Source organism: Salvia miltiorrhiza, chromosome 8 (genome assembly GCF_028751815.1).
Source record: "Salvia miltiorrhiza cultivar Shanhuang (shh) chromosome 8, IMPLAD_Smil_shh, whole genome shotgun sequence".
NCBI classification, from domain to species: Eukaryota; Viridiplantae; Streptophyta; class Magnoliopsida; order Lamiales; family Lamiaceae; genus Salvia; species Salvia miltiorrhiza.
The window spans coordinates 47,286,351-47,292,350 of NC_080394.1; the positions used below are offsets into that span (position 1 = coordinate 47,286,351).

Below are 6,000 nucleotides of genomic sequence, written 5' to 3' on the forward strand. Positions count from 1 at the left end.
GTCTAGAGCTCGACGATACCTCAAAAACTCATGGAGGTCGGAAACAGCACTCTAACCATTGGAAAGCTTTTCTACTCTTGGGTGCCCAATCCACTAAAACACTTCTCTTGGCTCGAACATCCTCCACAAGCATTGCCCCCTTCTCATTCTTGTTCCGAAAAATCCGAAATTTCACTTTCTTCTTCTTGGGGGTATGGGTTTTCAAAGACCCCCCATCATGCTCCAAAAACAAACACATCTCAAAAGTCAGCACTTCTTTTGGCTTTGGAGTTTTTTTCTTGGCTTCATACTTGGGCAGTTCATTCTTCTCAACCTCTTCATTCTCCGAATTTGCTAGAAAACTGTCAGCCAAATTTATCACTTCATTCTGGGGAACTTCCTTTGGTGGAGGTTTCTTGAAAATCACAGTTTCCCCATAGGCTCCCAATGTCATCGTCCCCCTTTGCATATCTAGCTTTGCTCCACATGTGGCAAGGAAAGGTCTTCCTAATAGCAAAGGCATCTTTGGATCCTCCGGAATATCCAACACTACAAAGTCGACTGGGAAGAAAAAATCACTCACTTTCACAAGCACATCTTCCGCTACTCCTAGAGGTTTAGAGCAAGACTTATCAATAAGCTGAATTGTCTTGTTAATTGGCTTCAAATCCCCCAGTTGCAACTTCCTATACACTTTGAGAGGCATGACATTTATGCTTGCTCCGGTGTCACACATCACTTTCTCAAACAATGACTTTCCAATCTTCACAGAAATATTGAAGCTGCCCGGATCTTCTCTCTTTGGAGGCAATTGATACTCCTTCACTGCGAGCACCTCCTCAAATTCATTGAATGCACTCTTCTTTTCCATCACAGCCTTCACAATTTGCACCTCATTTGGCTTGTTTCTCAAGATCTCCATGGAAGGAATATTCACAGCCAGCTTCTTAAATGTCTCCAAAAATTTGGAGCTTTGCTCATCTAATCTTGGCCTCGGGAATGGAAGAGGAGGAGAAACAGAATTACCTTCATCCTCAACTAAATTATCAACCACCCGGATGGAATGACATTGCTGATTTTGCTGAGGCTGTTGATGTTGGATCTTCGGATTGAACTGAGTGTTGCTAGGAAATTGGCCTGGCTTGTGCTGTGCAGCTGCTTGGTTGGCCATCTGACCAACTTGAGTCTCCAAAATCTGCACTTGCTTGGACAGTGCTGAAAAATTGTTCCCAATATTTACCACCTGAGACTCCAAATTAGTCATCCTTGAACTAACAGTTGTCTCCATCCCAGTCATCTTCATTAACATCTGCTGCATCATATCCTCCATTGATACCTTCTTCGGCTCATTTATAACTCCTCCGCTAGACACAGAAAATCCAGGTGGAGGCTGCAAAGCATTGTTTGGATTACCGTAAGAAAGGTTAGGATGCGGGCGCGCTCCTGGCTGAAACTGCTGCTGACCCTGCTGAAATTGTTGATTTCTGCCATACATTCCTGGCTGTCCTCGCTGGAAATTCCCATAATTTCTGCCATTCACATAATTGACATCTTCCATAACTGACAGATCTATCACAGCTTGCTCAGGACGTCCAACATTCAACTCAGCAAGTTTTGTAGTCAACTCTGCCAGCTGTGTAGCCATTGCTGTCTGTTGTGTAGCCATTGCTGCTTGTTGAGTAACCATTGCTGCAATAGGATCAGAACTGGAAGCAGCTGCAACCTTCTTCAATTGTATTCGCTCAGATGGCCATTGGTAGCTTGTGGAAGCCATACTATCAATAATGTTCCATGCATCAGAACTGCTCTTATGAAGTAGAGAGCCACTTGCAGCTGTATCCATGTGCATCCTTGTACGCTCCCCGCAGGCATTGTAGAACATTATCACTAGCGTGCCTTCATCAAATCCATGGCTTGGGCACTTTCTGAGCTTCTCCTGATACCGTTCCCAAGTCTCCGCTAGCTTTTCTCCATCGTACTGCTGAAACTGCACGATGTCCATCTTCAACTTCAATGTAAGGCCAGGCGGATGGAACTTGCGTAGGAATGCATGAGCCAAATCTTCCCACACGATATTATTTCCCAGCTGTAGCGTATGATACCACGACTTCGCCTTATCCCGCAGTGAAAAGGGAAAAAGACGAAGACGGATAATGTCATCAGGGACACCATTCATCTTCACCGTGCTACATAGCTCCAGGAAATGCGCCAGGTGCGCATTAGGGTCTCCAATCGCTTGTCCACCATATTGGCTCTGTTGGACCATCGTGATCAAACCCGTTTTCAGCTCAAAGTTGTTAACGTTCACTCGTGGGGGCTCCTGGTACACATACTGTGGTATGAACGCTCCATTGATGGCTGGTTGTTTCTGAGCCTCTCTCGTCTCCTGTGCATCAAGCAGCTTCTTCAACTGCTCTTGCAGAGCTCGAATTTGGATTTGCTCTGGAGTAGCCATCGTTTCTGTCTCAACTTGATCGTTCTGCTTCTTTAGATTGCGCAAGGTCTTGTTGATTTCAGGGTCAAACTCAAAGAGAGGATTCCCGTGAGATCTTGTGTTCATATGCAACCTACAGAAACACAACTTATAAAAGTTAGAAAAGAAAAATAAAAACAAAAAAAACTTGCAGTACTATAAAGTCCTATTGGAAATATTAAAGCAAAATCTAAACAGTCCCCGGCAACGGCGCCAAAAAGTTGATCACTATTTTATTAGCAACAAAAATACCGCAACTAACACGGTGTAATCGTAGCACAGAAATAGCAAGCAGAGTATCGTATCCACAGAGACTGTAAAACGAAATTACTTTATCTATGTAACACCCCGTGTTTTGAGAAGCTATTTGTGCCCTAGCTTGAATTTAAATTGAGTTTTAAATAGTAGCTAGAGGAATTATGCACGTGGGCGAATAAATGAGATAAGAAATTTTTAGAGTTTAATAGGAGGCGATATTATTTTCTCGAGTCTTATAAATTCTCTTATTGAGAAACCTATCTTCGCCCTATATTTTTATTAAAATGTCTATGTGATATAAATATTTTACTTGGTAGAATATTCACATATGATTTATTGATGCATTGTTATTATGATATTAGTTATATCATCATAATTGAGAAAAAATTTCCTCACATGAATAAATATATTTTCCCACATACTAAATAAGGTTATAATTATTCAAGTATATATATATATATAGATATAGATGCATCTCTCTTTCTCTCTCACTCTCTCACCCTCACGCAACACTCCCTCCCCACTCTCCCACATTATTCTTCTCTTTCCCATAATTGAAGATCACATGCACCTAAAAGGCTAATCTACTAGCCAACACATTCCTACACACTTTAAGCTCACAAGCACATGCACACCTCTCTCTCATTTCCCTCCCTCTCTTCTTCTTCTTTATTTTCGCAGCCCCTCCCCTCTTCACTTCACCTTACTTTCTTTTTTGTTCCACCAAATATAGTAAGAACTAAGGTTTCTTAAAGTGTTCATCTTCAAGCTCAAGCTCCAAGCATACTACGCATCATCCTCTACTCCACCTCCATTGATCTTGTTGGTAGCAACCTCAATCCTCCTCTTATGTTATATATATATATATATTCATGATATATAGGCATGTATATTGAAGCATATTGAAGCATGATAGTCCCCTCTCTACTCTTGTGATTTTCGAAAATGTTGGTGAAAGAAAGTGTTATGAACTCCTTCAAAACTTTCACTACTTTTCATATGCTCATACCCTTCTTCATGTAGATGCATGAGAATGGAAGATAGTTCTTGAAAACCCTTGAGAGAGTTATATGTTATGATAATTGAAGCATGATGAGTTATTAGTGTGAAAATGCATGAGAATGGTGATGAAAGTATAGATCTATGATGATATGTGCATATGTGATAATTTCAACCATTTTGAGAAGTTTTCTTACGTTCTGGACTGATCAGTCGACGAGGTTTCCCTCGTCCAAAAATCTTCAAAATTTTATAGAGTGTAGATATATGTGTCTTGAGGACGCTGGTAAAATTTCAAGTCATTTGGACGTCGTTTACTACCTTTTTAAAATATAAATGTGTTACTGCGCATTTCCGCCGGAAATTTAGAAAGGCAGTCCCTATAGTCACACTTTTCAGTGACCTCCAAAACTATTAAGCCTCCCAAATTTTTATGGTAGAAATATACATGTGTTATACAGATTCTTGTAAAATTTCAAACCCTTTGGCCAACGTTTACTAGTTTTTAAAAATCCTAGCTTCCAGTCGTGCAAAACTGCCGAATCTGGTAGACTGTGGGAAAACACCCATATCTCTTAAACCACTTGGAGTTTTTCACTCTACTTTTTTTTAAACGAAACTTGACTCAAAGAGGTTTTCATCGGTATAAGTCTCGAATCCAGGAGGTTCCTGAGTTAAAGCAGTTTATTCGTTAAAGTTGAGACAGAACAGAATGTTAAACTGGTAGTGTCCGAAAATTTTACCTTGATTTTGTGTTAAGAATTTTTAAAGAGCTTTGGTGGAATTATACACCATGATATGGCATGAAAATGCTACTAGAAAGTTTTATAAATATTTTTCAAGGCTTACATGAATATTTGAGAATTTCCCTACAAGGAAAAAGATTTCAAGTTCATACAATGACTTTTAAGTCATTTGACTATTGAGATAATTCATTTATATTATTATGTGAAATATTTGTTTATTTGAAGCATGAATGACTATGTGATTTTTATGAATGCTATTTACCTAGGATTGAGAGTCTTTTAATTGGATAAGATATCCGATTAAATTGGGAGGTCCAATTGGGTAAATAGTGGAGAAGTTATAAGATGAGATTAAGCATTGATGCAAGTATAAGTATTGAGATATTAGTTAGATGAATTCTAACTAGAGTTTATTTTGTCACATGGCAATCTAAACCACGTGCGCCACTAAAGGTTCGAGTGACAGCCGGCGTTAGTACGACCCCGAGCGTTGTGTCATCGACTCCTGAGACAGGTGGGCTTTATTCTAACTCTATTATGGCTAGCTACCATGATAATAAGTTCAAATGCAAATTCTTATGAAAATGAAGCATGTTGAAGCATTATTGATGAGTATTATGAAAATTGTCAACTTGCCATATTTATTATTGATGAGAATGAGATATGGTATGTTGCCTCTATGAAAGACATGATTATGATCATGATGCAAGATATCGGCCTTTGACTGATTTATATGACAGTAAAGGTTTTGTGCGCAGAGGTGATCGTGAGCCGTCTCTAGTCGGCCGGTCACGGTGATTTGAAGGAGGCCTCCTTCTCTTCACCTTATATATATATTATATGAGTTCTCATAGTTGGCACATACCGTGAATATTTAATGTCTGCAGACTAATGATATTATTATGATGATGCAAATGAGTTTATGACAGAAAAACATGAACAGGTATTTTTAATCTCAGTTAAATCCTGTTGATGCATTGAAAAGGGCAAGATTGACATATAGCTCTAAGAGCAACATTTCAATTATTTCCGGCATGAGTCCACTGAGTGCTTTTTGGTACTCAGCCCTGCATGTATTTCTAAATATGCAGGTCTGGCTTGGCGCGAGGATGGGTGAAAGCTGTTGGAATTGTCAGTTGGCTGTGTCTTTCCTATGTCTCATATTTATCCTTATAAGCTTTGACTCTATAAGAATTTGAACTCCCTGCTATATGTCTTCACACATATAGTAACGCATCTCGCTGCATAACTCTGATGAAACTCTTTATTTAATTTGCTTATGTCTGTAATATCCCTTAAGGGAAATACTTCTCGGACCCTTGCTAAGTTTCAATGGCTTAATCATGTTTACCCAAGCTAGTAATTATTTTGGTCTTGAAATCCTTCTTTAAAATGAGTAAAGTTTGCAATTGCTTCCGCTAAAACAAGATGTATTCCTATTTCTTTCACTATTTCTTTTATTAGTCGTACGATACTTGGTATACGCTATCACTGGCTATATCGGGCTGCGACAGAGTGGTATCAGAGCAGCTCGTCTGCTCTGAG

At 39.4% G+C, this 6,000-nt stretch overlaps 1 long non-coding RNA gene across 1 annotated transcript; it reads left to right on the forward strand.

Annotated features, from left to right (window-relative positions):
* Positions 1–3,254: 3,254 nt before the first annotated feature.
* LOC130996900 (uncharacterized) lies at positions 3,255–5,753 on the forward strand. Its single transcript, XR_009092875.1, has 3 exons — positions 3,255–3,536; positions 4,909–4,969; positions 5,547–5,753. It is a non-coding gene; the product is annotated as an uncharacterized LOC130996900 (long non-coding RNA).
* Positions 5,754–6,000: the final 247 nt, after the last annotated feature.